Source organism: Cydia splendana, chromosome 5 (assembly GCF_910591565.1).
Source record: "Cydia splendana chromosome 5, ilCydSple1.2, whole genome shotgun sequence".
Taxonomy (NCBI): Eukaryota; Metazoa; Arthropoda; class Insecta; order Lepidoptera; family Tortricidae; genus Cydia; species Cydia splendana.
Genome location: NC_085964.1, coordinates 13,066,164 through 13,084,064, shown reverse-complemented (window position 1 = coordinate 13,084,064; position 17,901 = coordinate 13,066,164). Strand labels below are relative to the sequence as shown.

General features: G+C 35.4%; 1 protein-coding gene across 1 annotated transcript in view; it reads right to left on the bottom strand.

The window, feature by feature from the left end:
• LOC134790721 (collagen alpha-1(IV) chain-like) overlaps window positions 1–17,901 on the bottom strand; it is a 35,847-nt gene that overhangs the window by 17,123 nt on the left and 823 nt on the right. The gene's annotated exons all lie outside the window — the stretch shown is intronic.

Sequence of the window (17,901 nt, the reverse complement as noted above, 5' to 3'; positions counted from 1 at the left end):
CCGATCCTTGTTCACAGTCGAGTCGAGTCGAGTTGCTTACAGTCGAGTTCATTAATATGTAAACATTTTTTCACCTTATTGCATTGGATTAAGGTGATCAAATGTATACATATTTATGAACCCAGCTATACAAAGAATATCAGATCATCACCAATATGTAGAATGACATTTAAGACATCACAACCTATTAAAGCGTTATAACTTATAACAATATCAATTTGCTTTTGTCATCAAACACTTGCGTTTAAATTTGCATGACGCAATACAATTCTTAGTACTTACATAGTTTTATGCACTTTTGATTAGTGATTGCAACCACTGACATAGTTTCAGACATTTCTCTTATGTAACATATCGTTTAGCTACTGTCCATCGTGGGCATCCAGGTATTTTAATTTAAGTTTTATTTTAGACCCGGTCCTCAAAATACTTATCATTAAGCAATTTGTAAATGATAACGAAAACCTTTAGTAACGCAAAAATAAATTCTACAAACCTATACCCAAATGCGTGTTGGGCCACGTATAATGGAAGGCTCCGTACCTTTCATACAAAACAAAAAGCTATACAAGTAAATGAGCGCATCTTCGCGGCACTTACGTCGTTTTAATTAGAAGATTTTGGCTCTATCATATTCAAAATAATTTTCGTGGAAAGTATTTTTTAACTTTATGCAATTGCAAAATTCGTAAATGATACTGAAAAACTTTAGTAACGCAAAAATAAATTCTACAAACCTATACCCAATTGCGTGTCGGGCCACGCATAATGGAGGGCTCCGTACCTTCATACAAAACAAAAAGCTATACAAGCAAATGAGCGCATCTTTGCGGCACTTACGTCGTTTTAATAAGAAGATTTTGACTCTATCATATTCAAAATAATTTTCGTGGAAAGTATTTTTTAACCTTTTGTTCTTATTTTTAGGGTTCCGTACCTCAAAAGGAAAAAACGGAACCCTTATCAGGACCACTTTGTTGTTCGTCCATCTGTCTGTCAAGACCCTTTTATCTCGGGAACGCGTGGAGGTATCGAGTTCAATTTAAAACCATAAACTTAGGTGTACAGTCCCTTGAAACTGTGAAAAAACTAAACTTCTAAGTTAACGTAGGTAAATAAAAGATACGGTCGTGTATGCCGCAAAAAATGTAAATTTCGACACTCAAGGGAATCAAAATTTATAGGGTAAGTACTCCCGGTTGACATACAACTATGAAATTTGGCAAGTAAATTCGTCCTACACTACAAATACTAAGAAAAAACTGAAAACTGTAAATTTGTAAACAAAGAAACAGTTAAATTTATACGGAACCCTCGGAGGGCGCGAGTCCGACTCGCACTTGTTCGGATTTTTTTATAAATATCTTAATTTTTGCATGCACGGTTCAAAAGTTAGAGCCGTTTGAGGGACCAACTGAAGTTACTTAAACAAATATCAGGAATGAATATAGGTACAGTCAGACCAAGCTAAGTCGGCAGCGATTTAAATAGCACAGATTGTGCGAGTGTTATTTATACGTCATTATTTCATAGATGTTTGACGTTTAAATTAACACTTTCACAGTTTCACAGTGACTCTACCTACCAACATATATAGGTACTGAAAAAAATATGTATAAAAGAGCGACGTTATGCAATTGCAAAACGTGAAATAATTGATATCAGCTTAATGGTGGTGGACGGTTATGGAACGAATGAGTCATTAGTTGCAATTCAAGGAACGGGCTGGATAAACAATCATTGCTGTGTCCCAGAAGATAACGGCCATTCGCACATCCCGCGAGCCCTCCCCGCCCCGCGGCCCGCGCCCCTCACCTCATCTCGTTGCCACGAGCCAACACACTCGCAAAACTTACAAGTTTCGGGTGGTTTAAAAAAATCCAAAATCCATGTGTGAAGGTTGGTACGAGAGATAATAAGAATGAAGATAATTAGAAGACCGAGCTGAAGATTAAGGGTATTGATAACTCTTGGTTTTTAATATTTTTTAACAAAATACGCTATTAAAAGTGGAGTGGAAATGCTCATGAAAACCAGAAGGATGCTTCTCACGTTTTAGGTGAACTAATTTCAAATACCTACAGTATTTATAATAGAAAAATATTTTAGAGAGTAAACGTGCTAACAAGTAGATGTTACTCCCTTGAATAGCTTGTTGGGGTATCTTTGACTACGTCATGCATGTGCTTAAAAAGATATCAAGCGAAACATATCAATGGGCCAGTAATTTAACTATGTATCTCTATTTAATAAGACTATACATAAATTACAACATTTACAACCACAAAAATGTTTCTTTCTTAGAAGCCAACCATAGGTACATATATTACTTGTTGTTTTGTAATTGTCCTTTACAGGATACGTTAAGCTCGGTTCCCGAAATATCCTCTTACGCATTTACACTATCTGAAGACAACCTTGTTTTTATGAAGTCATGACATGAAACTTCCTAAAAAAGATTATTTTTGACAAAAGTTATGTTCCTAGCGAATTCCAAGTATGTAATGTTTTAAAATATAGTAAATTACTCTTAAAAATAAAAGTTGTTGCTTCTGTACCCGTTAAGTATGTATACAGGGCCCTCTGTTTGTGATTTATATCAGACAAAACGATCGTCGAACCGACGTAGTTTTGTAGTTTATCAAAATTGTGAGCATTTGTTTAACCAATATTCTTAACTTGCAGGAACTGAAAAGACAATTTAAAATCTAATCTGTGTGTGACCCACCCATGAGGTCGTGAAGTTGAAGTAGACATGTGACCAATTTGTGATATCACAGCCGTTTTGGTACGTCGGGGCCAGTCAAAAATCAATGCGCCCAGTGTACTAAACATATACACAGAACATCCTTTGTCGTGTCCTAAGAAAATCAGTCATAGTCTATTCTTAAAGATACTGTAACTGTGTCAAAAATGGAGCGGTCGGTTGGGATTTACGAGCTGTTTGCCGGAACCCGGCGATGGTGACCCCGCTGCGCCCGCGCCGGGTCGTAAACCTGCTCCCAATACCCGCTTCATCGTTGTTAATAAATGAAATACAGGAGTTAATTACATTCGGGTGCGCTCGCGTTAGATTTAGTGTGTTTAGCAATTTTCAGAGTTCCTTATCAAAGACGTAGGCACCTAGTCCTTGTAGTTGCTATGTCTGTTCTTAATGAATGAAATACAGGAGTTAACATTTGGTGACATGTGCAGGCGATTTAGTTTGTTATTCCTATTTATTTTTAAAGTTCCGAATCGCAGAAGGTCCTGAAATAACACGCTAAATACCCTTTTAACAATTAAAGATAAGTTATAATTACACACATTGAGGTTAGACATTGTGTTTATCGGTTTTCAGAGACTATAGTTATTTACGCTTCTAAAAATGTAGGATCCGAGTTCCGACCAAGGTGCAAAAGTCGGGAGGATATTGATTTGGGGTTTTATTATCTGTCTTTTTTTCCTTTGTTATACTTATTCTCATTTTTCCACGGTAGTCAGGTTAATAATTATAGGTTGTTAGTTTGTGCACAAGTTTGTTGCCATTTGTTTACTTTAAGTGTTATAGGATTCTTACAGTACAGTTACAATTGCATATGATGCAGCGGCGTTCTATTACTTCTATTATTTCATACCTCGAGACGTGCTGACGATGAGGCTTTTAGTAAAAAATGGCCCTGTCACCAGATAACTTAACTTTTATTACTCGGAATATAATATGATTTCAATTACTTTGAAACACCTGAATCTAAAGGCAAACTGAGCTGTCAGTATTAATGAAAGTCGATTAACGCTTGCTATTGCTAGCCGGAAGTTTACATAGCTATTAATGAAGTAAGTGCATATCGGCAGGCACAGTTCGTAGATCCTTCAGGAGAGTAACGCAATCGCAAGTTAATGGTGCCGGTCATTGCCTTGCGTTGCTCCACGAACGCCGAGTTTATCGATTATGTTCATTTATTATTTTTATGAGCTTTTTTTACAAATCTACCAGTAATTTACCCTTGTTTCACATGATTCGAAATGATGACAAGGCGAAAGGTTTTATTTATTTGCTGTGGTTTCATAAAATATCACAACTAAGCAGTGTATATTTTTCAATCTCTTCCTGGGGCGTCTGATTTAGTTCAAATTTGATAAGTAGGTACGTCACCAATCACCGATCTCTTGGACAAGTCTGCGATAGAGACGTAGGGTTTAGACAATAAAACGATACAACGTTCTTAGAAAATTTGCTTTAGTTAAGACAGTCAATCGTGAGAAGTACATAAAATTTGAGCAAATGAACGAAACATAGACCTTCGTTTCACTTAGTTAGTAATCAGATTTATCGCAAATGATTACCTATTTTTCTTTTGTAGTTCATTTCGATCTAATATAAGGCAGACTTCATGCCCTTACAACTTTGCTACCAGTCAACCATTTGCAATCAACCGCAGTAAGTTAAATTGAAGGCAATACTGGATTACCTAATTAACTATTAAAAGTTGAAAAAAGGAGGCTAAAATTATCATGCTATTTCTTTTTTATTCCAATTGAATACATTGCAGGATTTTCAGTGAGGATATCCAGTGCATCATTTTCTGTCAGCGACTCACGCCAAATTTAGACCAGGAATATGGACGCACGTCCGACTGGCTTTTGTTACTGCGCGCTGAAACTATTGACCTATTTCACTTTACTGGAAGTAAGCAATAACTTTCAGTGCAATGCTCGCGCCGTAAAATCGGCGGCGCACCGCGTAACCAGCAAAGGCCGCAAGTGTACTGCAACTGCACCTGCACCTAGCGTTCCGTAATACGTGCTGTCCTATTACTGAAATAAGTGTAGGTATTGATTGGGTTTCCTTAATTTTGGTATGTTTTATTGGCACGAGGATTTTCTCATCAATGTTAGATATTCTTATGACTTATGACCAACTTACAGCTAGATTTTCATATGATATGAGGAACTAAAAGTGGTTGTATAGTTACTAAGTTGTATTACTAGATTTTGCTGTAGAAATGTGGAATCTTTAGCCTGATGCCGTAATGTCACTATCTATTATACTTTTAGAGGAAAGACAGAGCTATAGCTGCTTTAAATCCTAAAGACATTCACTGTTGATCACTTAAGACGAGGTCAATATTTTTTAATAGCCAAGGTACAAGTTCCGTTACTTTATCAAATGAATCTGGCCAATAAGTAAATTCAGTTGGTAACATATTGTGCCACTAAATGCCAACACGACTGAGAGCGGAATGGCCGGTGGTGTGTCACATCGGCGAACGATATCGGTGCATTGTAAAATTTCAGGAACATCGTTTACTTCCTCTTGAGTTCAATGTTCTGTTTACGTCACAGTGATAATAGAGCATTAGTCGATGAGTAGTGGCGTGCATTGACAAGGCGAGTCACCCCGGAGCAACCGGCGGTCTCCTGCACGTCACAACAAAATGGTATATTTATGTAACGTAAGCAACTGCCCTCACTGTTGATAATAAAACAGATACATGCCTTCATTGTTATTTCAAGCAATTTGTACTAATAAAATAACACATTTTTTATACGTCTTCCAAAGGACGGGGAACCATGTTATCACGTTCATTTAATATCGTCAATTATCTATTATCGTAGGTAGGTAAATAAGCTCACTGCAATAATTTGCTCCTAGAATATTTATAAATTAGGTACAATATTGAGTCCAAGTATTCAATTGGTGATCAGAATTCATTCGAAGAGTTGAGATTTAATATATTGATAAAATATATTAAGTGATCAATTTTAGGTAGGTAGTAATAGTGCTTTAGTTCGCAAAGTAACGAAAGACGAGCTAACGATTACCCCCTGACGAAAAGCTATAATCATAAAATCACTTCGTCGACATATATTATTTCACAATGATAAAAATCGTGGGAGTTAAAATAATTTCGGCAATAATTAATTGCAAAAATTGTGTTAAATAAAATACCTAACGACAAGTTGATAGCAGGCTTCCTGTCGGTCGATAATAGGATGTACTGGTGTGTCGCGACCTCAATACAGAGCTTTGTCAGTGGAAGCTGATTTTGACCTACTTGTGACTGATACTTTATAATTTATGTAGATCAAATCCGTACCGAATTAGCCATATAGGGTTCGGAGCGTTAGAGGCTTCATGTGGCCCAGCGGGCGAGTTCCGGTCTAATAGTCCAAAAATTTAAGATTGTGTTCCTAATAACATACAAAAATGGATACAGACTAGAGTGCCAAGGTTGTCTTTATAGATTATTATAGGGTAAAGGGTTACGACTTTTCATTAACTTAATCTTGGAACTAAAACTTTTTGTCTTAAGATCTGCTACGGAGAGAAATAGAGAAATAAATACTCTTGATTATTAATTTCTTAGAAATAAATTAATTTTACGGCCTTACATATTTACTCATGACAAACTGCCGTATTCGAACTTCAAGATATTCACAAGAGACAACACGTACTAGATCCATTCTAGATACGTTATAGTTTACATATCAACTAGTTCTCTTTTGCAGTGCAATTCGAGCAACCATGTCACTGTTACGTTAGATAGAGTAATGATATTTATTAAATGTGAATTGGATCTCTAGCGCCACTTGCACCATTCAACCAAACCGGGGTTAACCGGTTAAAACTGGAGTTACCATGGTTACCAGTACAACTTGACACTGAGTTAACAGTTTAACTGCTTAACCTCAGGTTAGTGGGATGGTGCAAGTGGGCCTAAGTCATATCCTGTGGAAATCGTTCAAGATTATCTCCAGAATCGCGCAAATGTCAAATTTGACAGGTTAGATCTTAAACATAGTGTTATCGTATCTTGGTGATGTCTAAAAGATGTCTAATAGATGTCTATTTCTAAATCCGAATCGGGCCCAAAACCTGCTTAATTATAAGAGGTATGATACAATCTATTTTATGTTACATAATTCTGATAAATACTTACCTTTATTTAGGCACATACACTATTTTATTTTTATTCGGTATTAATGGTATTATAGGCTGAAAGATATGGAACACCGAATAACTTTATGTACGTAAGCGATATTTTACTTATATGTATACATATAACATAGTACTTATTTCAAATTAATAAGTGTTAACATTATATTTCGCAAACCCCCATCACGTGGCAGAGCGTGTGTAAATGTGTATGCATTATCATTATTATCAGTAGGTACTTCGTTGTCAACGAGAAAAATGTTCAATTAAAGTTTTTGTATAGTCGACGTCTAAAATATGTTTAGGGTAACTTGTTGATCAATAAAACACTAAAAGTTCAAGCCTTTCTATCTCTGGTGTTTTTAAAGTTATGAGTGTGACATTTCGTATGAAGATAAACAATTTCGTTGGCTATCATATGGCATTCTTGGTTTCTACTTATCTGTAACAGTTCCTGTGTTATAAGCCTTTTTTTGAAAAATGAGTTTTGTTTCATTGTGTACTTGTGCATGTTTTCAATGAAACACTCTGATTTTTACAGTGAAACAAATGTAATAATTATAGTCTACCATGAAACATCGTTAATAAACATTGAAACGGTGTAATAAATAAGTGACATTAATACATATATGCTTTCACTCAATTAATGAGAAAGGAAAGGAGAAAATAGTGGTAGGCTGAAATTAGTTATTTAAAAGGTTTCCGACATATGGAATCATATAAGATTGCTGAAATATCTAAAAGCGAAAGACTTGTTTCATTGTACACACACCTGAGTTTCATTGTGAATCGAAAATCTGGTCGGCAGGTACGGCATGCTGCGAAAAAGGCGCCTTTTATGTCCACGGAGCATGATTGCCAACTAGGTAGACGCGGGAGGGTTTTGAGCATCTCCATGCTTGATTTCATACACTTTCTTGCAACATAGTGTTTATACACGACTGTTTCATTGTAAGACATGTGTCCTTAACCTTGCCATCAATGAAACATTCAACATATAAGCCATCCTATATCAGCCATTCCTAAAGTTAAGTATCTTATATTTTGTCATATGATAGACAAATTATTACCAATTTTCATGGTATTTTAGTTTCACAAATTTAGCACATAGGTTTTAATTATTTAAAAAAATAATGAGTTTGTTTCATTGTGTGCTGGTACTGGTGTTCAGTGAACATCATGTTTCATTGTATACTACATAAAAATGTTTCATTGTGAGACTAGGGGGTGTTTTTTTAATCAATTAATAAAAACTGCACCAAAGAGTGAAAGAAATTTAAAATATTTAGCTCCAAATAAACTTTAATACACATAGAACATAACAAAAACTTAAAAAACGCCAAACTCGAGTCTATATCTTGGTCAAAAATTGCGAAACTTAAATGAAAAAAATTACTTTTGTTGCACGAATTCACAATAATGCTCGTAGCAGCGTGCTCCTTCTCCGAGGCGCGCTCGTGTTTTGGGGAGGTGCTGGGGGTCCCTGAGCCTGCCCTTGCTTGACAGACGGCACTAGCTGGTAACACCTAGTTTCCGAGATATCGCAAAGTTACACTGTGTCCGATTGTTTCAATGTAGAACAACTGACCCTACACTTTTGCACCTTATTTCTTTGCAATAAGGCGAAAAATGTAAACATATCTTTGACGTCGACTGTACCTACCTACTAAGTAGCAAAAATATGATTACCTATAAAATGTTTGAAACATCCTTAACACTATTTTCAATCCTGACTTTATGTCGAATAGGGATTTACATTATTACATTATATGATTTTTGTAGTAATTAATATGTATTTTAATGTATGCGTCTATTAAATATATTAAATAATTAACAATTCATTATACCTATTACGTACTTTTTAGGGTTCCGTACCTCAAAAGAAAAAAACGGTACCCTTATACGATCACTCGTGCGTCTGTCTGTCTGTCCGACCATTCCCCTTTGTCTCCGAAACTACAGGGTCGAAAATTTTGAAAAAAATACACTAAATAGTTCTTTACCTCTAAATGACAGGAAAACCTATTGGAAATGTGCAGTCAAGCGTGAGTCGGACTTAATTACTTAGTTTTTGATTCGACCCCTACGGGTTTTTTAAAGACATTTCATTCACGTTCCACATAAAAAAATACATTGTTAAAAATTGAGTAATGTACGGAACTCTTGGAACGCGAGCCCGACTCTCACTACAGCTTTTTTTCTTTTAAACATTTTGAACGCCACAGACGGCAATTGACGTCAACGTAAAATCGTTACAACGACGGCAAAGACGGCATTTGACGTCGATCGTTTTTTGATGAAAATCTACTGAAAATCACCCCACTTTTAGGAATTATTTATTCATAAAACTAAATTTTACCCCCGTGGCGTCAGTGGCACGGCAAATGGATGCGCCGTTTGGCGTTCAAAAGGTTAAAACTCCAATAAGGTTTTAAGTTTTCGGGGATAACTACCTTTAGCCTTACCACGAGTTTGACACTGACATATTCGCTAGCGTGTGCGAAACTTACTTTTCACCAACTGGTAAAGGCTTTATTGATTAAGCTAAAAAATAAAAGTGGAAAAATTACTGTCTTGGGTGAGACTTGAACTCACGGCCTCTGGCTCTATTGATTGTTCAAAAACAGACAAGTGCGAGTCGGACTCGCCCACCGAGGGTTCCGTACTTTTTAGTATTTATTGTTATAGCGGCAACAGAAATACATCATCTGTGAAAATTTCAACTCTCTAGCTATCACGGTTCGTGAGATACAGCCTGGTGACAGACGGACGGACGGACAGCGGAGTCTTAGTAATAGGGTCCCGTTTTACCCTTTGGGCACGGAACCCTAAAAACTGATAAGAGAGTTGCATTTAATCCACATGTGAGGTTTGCCTCATCTTTCATTGCACACAAATGCAAATTAGTTAACATTTGAAATGTCTAAAATTTTGAGAAAAATCACGTTTTAAAAAATGCGTGAGAGGATCTCGCTACGCGACCGTTCTGAAGGGTTAAAAAACAATGTTACGTATAGTTAAAATTTTTTGAACTGATCTTGTTCACTTACCTGTACTAACAATGGCATTGTTCTATTACAATCCTATTATCTGCTTTTGTTCTTGTAGGCGCCAACCAATTTACTTACAAAATAAGTTAGAAGTACAATGCATGTATATTGAATTCTAAACCTTATTTCTTGTTGAATGGGGTTAAAATGGTCTAAAAAGATAATATCATATTCAATCTTTTGGAAAGTCACATGCACCTTAGCCACGACAGGGACGTATTCGGTGTTAAATAAAATACGTAGAAAGATAAAAATGTTTATTTATTATACATATTAGTTAACAAAAATAATCACATTTAATCAAAATCAACAAGTTCTTATACAAATATATATCAATCTTCAATCTGCAAAATATTTTACATACTACTAGAGCCAAAAAAAGATACATAAGTGTATATATAAAAAAATAATCCCATGTATCCAAAACCAACAGATTCTTATATAAAAACATGCCTATAATCTTAAAACTATAAAATATTTTACATACGTGATATACATATTAAATAAAATATGCAGAAAGATAAAAAAAGTATAATTATTATACATATTAGTTAACAAAAATAATCAAATATAAGCAAAATCAACAAATTCTTATACAAATATATGTAAATCTACAATCTGCAAAATGTTTTACATACTACTATAGCCAAAAAAAGTTACATAAGTGTATATATAAAAAATAATCTCATGTATCCAAAATCAACAGATTCTTATACAAAAATATGCCTATAATCTTAATAAGTACTTATAACGCGTAGTTCAAACCCCCCTCTCCCGCCCCTGTAACGTTGCGTCGCTGTTTCCTATGTTGGCTGGTAGAATTGACTTTTATATGTATGATGATTTTGAATGATAAATATTTAAAAACATTCATTTTGAATTGATTTGCTTTCATTTTGTTTGATATTTTACAGTTAGTATTTTCCTTGTGTTAGTGTGGTGAAAATTTTTGTTTTTCACTCGGTGGCAAAATTTGTTTAACCCTAGCGCCTTAAAACCCTCGCAAATCTCAAGATTCCATTTTTCGAATCACTCGCTACGCTCGTGGTACAATTTCTCCTTCTCCAAATATTAAATTAAATTTATCTTTCGCTTTGTTCGGGTATCAATATTAGCACAAGAAAGGCTTAATTATTAGTGCGAGCGAGATGTATAGTACCTAGGTAAGTTAGACAGACGTTAGCGGATAATGTCAGTGTCAAACTCGTGGTAAGGCTACTTATATTTACTTACACAGGAAGTCCGTATTTTAATTAGATAAACTAAGGTTTTGTTTTACATCTAAGTATACATATAAGTAGGATAGCGAATTAGCGAATCATTGTGACCTTTGACATGTTTATCTTAGCTATGACCGTTTTTATGAATTGAAGCCAATTCCGTAAATTCAGTAGGTAACATACAAATTGTTGTGCCAGTTTTTATGAATCGACCTAAATATTTTGATTCGGAGGCATACAATTACCCACTATCAAGTAACATAACGTACTTATGAGGCTATGACATAATTATCTTTTTCTTCCGCATAAAAAAATCTCTGATAGCAAAATTATCGACGAACCTACTTAGTTGGGCTAAACTACCTACCTATATATTCAGCAAAAGTCTTTAGGCAGCCTATTAAGTATTTTAGTAGTTATTAAAATTACAATCGTATGAAACAAGTACAGTCAGCGTCATATAGTAGGTAGCATCCAAAGTAGGTATTCAAATAGTTCGGTACACCATATTATTTGTATGGCGTACCGAACTATTTGAATACTTTGGATGCTACCTACTGTACGACGCTGACTGTACCTAGGTATCCGAATGAGCTAAAACACATTCAGGTGCTCCAGGTATCATATGATGATGATTGATTACTCCTAATGTTCTCCTAATCCTCCTGTTCGGTGTGAATACAATGTTACGAAGCCTTAGAGCCACTAGCGAGTTCTCTCAATGGTTATTTTATTGGGTGACTTAAAGAGCCGCAATTGTACGTTAAAACAGCCGCGTTTTGCCGACCCCTGGATCTATCGCAATGAGGGTTTTCTCTGTAATTGTTTTGTGTACAGTCAGCTGCAAATTGCAGCTTTCAATAAAATCCTATAAAACAACGCAACAAAAATATCTGTCACACTATGATATAGTTCTACTAAACGGAGTAAATTCACCACTTCAGCTCGAAAAGCCTCTTTATATACTTACTTCAAAAACTGATGAGAAAGTTGCGTAGAATTTTCATGCAAATTTAAAGTACCTAAGTAGTTTCCTCACATTGACTGGTAGGATATCCTTTTAGATGATGATATTATTGAATAATGAATTCTCAATAGCATTCATTTGGATTCAATTTGAAATGTTTTAAAGATGGTTTAACCCTCATGCTTAGAAACCGTCGCTTGAAGGTCGGCCGTGGTTCAGCTTTAGAATATATTTTTTTTACTCGGATATCATTAAGTATTAGCACGAGGAGTTAAACAACAACTTTGCCCCCTTAAGAAACAAATAATTATTTGTAAAGCTTAATCATATTTTTTTACTCGTGGTGTGTTCTGATATTAACTATTTGTTTACTGTATGTTATTTCTATGTCTTTTTTTTTTCTTCTTGTCTGTTACCTTCCGTGATTCTTCTCACTTGATGGTCTCATCGGAAGATCAGCGCTGGAAGCCACCAGCAACATGCTGAGATGGGGCCATTTCGTGGCACTTTAATCTTATTTTGTGTTGTCTTTTATATTATGTATTGCCTCGTTTGTTTGTGGTTGCGAATAAATCTATTCTATTCTATTCTATTATTGCAGCTGACTGTACCTATAATGACTGAAGTTTTATGGATATCATTATGCTCATTTCATTCATAATGCCTATATCAGGTTGTTTTATTACCAATGACGTTTTGAGTTGATTCTTTTATTAATAAAATCTTTTTTAGGTCACGCGGCCATGGAGTGATAAGGGCATGTTGTTGCCAGTAGATGAGTTTATACCAAATAAAAATGATAAATGATAATAGTGCAAAGGTTACCGTAACACTTGATATAAGACCAACGAATTACTTTACAAAGAAACGTGTATTGAGCAATGCGGTTAGTTACTTGTAACACTGTTTAAAAATAGGCTATAGGTATACTTACTAGGGTTATCTGCGGCTAGCAATCAAAGAAAGCTTTATACAGTTTTGTACTGAAAACTTACATAGGTACTGATAGTTTAAGTACCTAAATAACGTTGAATGGCTGTGTGGGTAAGTAAAGATTACATAAATTATATAACCGATTATAGGAATGTAGCTAGAAAGTTTAATCGCTGGGAATAGACATAATATACTTAGGTACTTTTTTTTTGTTCTACCACCTGATATATATTTTGTTTTAGTCATTCTAACAGAAAACGATTTATTTAGATCTATGTTGGTTACTTATACTTATACTTATATGTTGAAAATCACTTGAAAATGTAAGAAATGCAATTGTCGGAGCAATTTAACTCTATCTATAAATTATGCACCGTGAAACCGACTTCATGGCAAATACCTATATGTATTGTATATTAACGGCGGGCTTAACAAAATGGTCAGATAGAATGGCTGAACCTTCTTATGTTGTCTGGACTTCATATTAGCCTCGATTTAGTAAAAAGTACCTACTCAGTTGAATGTATATAGGGGTCATCCATTAATTACGTCACACGAATTTCAAGGTTTTTTGACTGATTATGAAAAAAAATTAACTAATAAAAACGATTATCGTTCCAAAAACTTGTTTTTGAACTGTACAGTAAATAACATGATTAAAATAAAATTTTGGTTACTGATGAAGTTAAAGTGACGTCACAAAGTTTGTGACTCCCCTCTCCCCTTGTCACAACATGTGACATTTTCTTGACCCCCCCCCCCCCCTAAACGTGTGATGTAATTAATGGATGACCCCTTAGGTACACCCTTTATGTACTTGTAGTTACCTACACCCCCACTTCAATTAAGGACTAAAGCCGCTATTGTGTGACTCATCATATGGCCACTATAGAAAAAGTGGCCATCATTTTACTAACTTGACCAACTGTCAAAAATTGCTGCTTATTCTTTTATTTTAAGTACTTTTTTTTATTATTATTTATTATTTAACAGGTCCTTTATACAATTGTACATATCGGCCCTATAAAGCCGCTTCTTATATCTTCAGAAATTATGCCAATTACATTCATATAAGTGGACATTTAAAATAAAAATAATTAGAATTAATTTGTTAAGCATATCTTCAGCCAATCTATATAGGGTGTGCAGTAATTAATGGACAACCTTCTAACCACCGACAGGGCACCTTAGACTGGTCCAGAAAATGCACTTATAGGTCTAGTAAAAGTTTCGTGGTTTTCGAGATAAACGCACTTTTCTAATTTTGGTTTCTTTGCATTGCATTTCAGTGCATTTTCTGGACCAGCCTAAGGTGCCCTGTCGGTGGTTAGAAGGTTGTCCATTAATTACTGGACACCCGGTATACCATTTGTGCCGTGTCCGATATTGGGTTACTAAGAATGTGTATGAAGGCACCGATGTCATATGTACTTAATTGAAGTCATAGAAGGCTAAGCTGAGTTGGAGGCTATATAATAAGATTTGCCAGCGAAATCAATGTTGAATTGCGCTTCAACTTGATCGAAATTCGGTCGTGGCCGCAAAAATGTGTATATTTTAAGCACTGAGGCAAGTTTTTGATAGCCTCTATCTTTGACATTGCATAATCAGTATAATCACAGTCGTTGTATATATTTATGTTATCGTTATTAAAGTATTAATGAGCCAGTATCAATGAAATGTTAATTGTGATGGCAACTTCGACTATAATTATGATAAGGTTTTGCCTTTGACTCTGATCCGCTAACAAAACTTTGCAAAATTGTACGTAACTTACATGCTCACATAGTCGGCTTATCATATTTGGGCCTTGGGCCTAAATCTCGCTTGGTAAAATAAGTTAATCATATATGAAAGGATGTCGGAGAAAACTTGGGTAGGTTTTTTTTATATAACGCACTATTTTTACGAAAGTGTGAGGAAAACTAATAAATGTCTTTGTAAAATTTTATTACAGGTTTATTGTAAGTAAGACTTGTTTAGTTTTCGTTACAGCTGTTAATTGGTATTAATTAATTCAATAATTTCAAGACGGTTCCGATGGGCTAGAGCAGGGATGTTGCGGATGCAGATTTTTTGACATCCGCGGATGCGGATATTTAAAGCCTCACATCCGCGGATGCGGATGCGGATGTCAAGATTTGGTACTTAAAAAACGTCAAATATAACTTTTTTAGCATGTTTTAATAAAAAAAAACGAAACGTTTAGTAGTTGAGCAAGAATATCGGTGCGTTTATTTAATAAACAGTAACTTGGCCGACTTTTCGGGATCTAGACGATTTCGTTATATATAATGACGAAATTACCTAGCACGTACGCCGCCGGCGCCGCCGCTAATACGTTCCTGTTACTTAGTCTTAGTCGACATCCGCATCATGCGGATGCTCCGCATCATGCGGATGCTCCGCATCATGCGGATGCTCCGCATCAATTTTATGCGGATGCGGATGTTCCGCGGATGCGAATATACGCAACATCCCTGGGCTAGAGTAGCTGCCGTAGCGTTATTTTGTTAAAGATATCCTGTGGTCACCTTCCATTCCCAATTCCTATTATCATAGAGCTGATTATGATACCATGGCCACTCAATCGGCCGCCAGATAACATTGATTATATTATTTATATGTATTCTTGTATTTATATGTATTCTTGTACTTTGATGATCATAATATGGTATTCTTGTAAATTGACGTATCTGTAATTTATAATGCAATATGTATTATGAAATAAATGAATCTGAATCTGATAGGATTTAAAAACCAATTTTACAAATTTTGACCGAAAAAATATCGAAATATTTATTCATATGAAATAGTTTCAATTTAAGAGTAGATTTAGGTATTAACTGATGTTCAAGTAATGTAAGGATATGATCAATTATTACAGCGCGAATCTCTAATATTTTTGAATATTGTATTGAAACATGCTTAATTAAAGTTTTCAATCGAATAGTCAAGTTTGTCTAATTATTGACAATAATACGAGTAATGATGTAATCATTAGAAGCAGTTGTCTTGGCGACTTCGGGGTCGTCATCGAAAACGATAACACGAGATAAATAATATAATAGAAAAACTAAAACTTTGTATCCTATTACTTTACATCTAGCCATAGTAAGTATACTTACTTTATACACCGTGGTTTTTTAGGGTTCCGTACCCAAAGGGTAAAAACGGGACCCTATTACTAAGACTCCGCTGTCCGTCTGTCACCAGGCTGTATCTCAAGAACCGTGATAGCTAGGCAGTTGAAATTTTCACAGATGATGTATTTCTGTTGCCGCTATAACAACAAATACTAAAAAGTACGGAACCCTCGGTGGGCGAGTCCGACTCGCACTTGTCCGGTTTTTTGAACTCCGTTAATTTTAAAGGTGCATTCTTGGGTTTAAAGAATTTGACTTTGCGGGAAGACAGCACTGATATTTTAAATATGTACCTCCATTTTGAAGAACCAACTAACTGATAATTTAATTTTATATAATAAGGCCCTTAAGAGCGTGGACAGTTGCCCAAGGGCCGGGTTACATATTAGTGTTTAATACGAGTTCATATATTTGCTAATAAAAGCAAATACTATCTCGGAGTATCGATGTTCGAAACGACATGACCCCATCAAATTTTGTTTAAAAAAAGTCACCCTGAAAAATGAGACAGACGGAGCAAAAGCGTATAAGTACAGTCAGCGGCAGAAGTTGCTAAGCGGGTCAGGTGTTCAAAATTATCTTGACGCGATTTTATTGTTAAGAGAATAAGAGCGTGTCAAGGTAATTTTGAACACCTCGCCTGCTTAGCAACTTCTTCTGCTGACTGTACGTGTCGTTGACGTCATTAATTTCCTTCAAGCTTTTGGTTTGAGTGTGCGGTGTATACCGAGCTTTATGCTCTTGCCTACTTACTCACTTATACCTCGATAGCACGAATCTCAATCTCATAACTTCGACATATAGAGGTGGATAAAACAATAGGTATGTCTATTTTTTTGAGTTATGGAGGTGATAGATAAGTTACGGACAGACTTTAGCATCTCCTGTATAATTGGCTCGTAAGTGCTATATCTGACTCCATTAAAAGGTAAAGTTGCAATACCGTTCGTGGCTTGTTCATTAAAGTCCGTAATTTTTTTATACAGCGTGTATTTTTGATACGACTATAAATTCAAAAAATAACTACAAAATCGTTTCATAGCACTAATTTCATTTACCGGTTGTACCTATTAAAAAACACTATAGGTACTAGTCAGTATCGCACCTAGAATCAGAATAAAATGGGAAGAACAACTCTCAAAATAACAGCACGGGAAAAATAGCATATTTTGGCGGCAAAATATGTACATACATCCATGAAAGTTTGTTTATAATATGACCTTTATTGGCACTAGAAATGAGGACATGCTTCACGATGGACGGTAATTTATATACCTACAGAGAAAAATAATATTTCCTCCCACTAAGTGCTACACCTGCATATAAATGTGAGTCCTCCTATCCACTTGTGTACAGGAGGGCGAAGGGTTGATGGAGGGAGGAGGGGGGGGGGGGGGCTGTGGTTGGGGCATGTACTTAACTAATTCTCAGGGTTAATTAAATGTGTCTAGACTCAGGGATACAGTGTCTTTAGTTACATACCTACAGAAAGCACTATTTACCTACGTATAATATAATATTGCATGATTACTGAACACTGAACTTAAATTAATCGCATACAACGTTTAGTTATAATTACAATTCAAATGAACAAACTTAAAGCGAACTGTACGGACTGTACCTAAATATAAAATAAACGCTTCTTTTTCAAGGGTGGTTTTGTTAA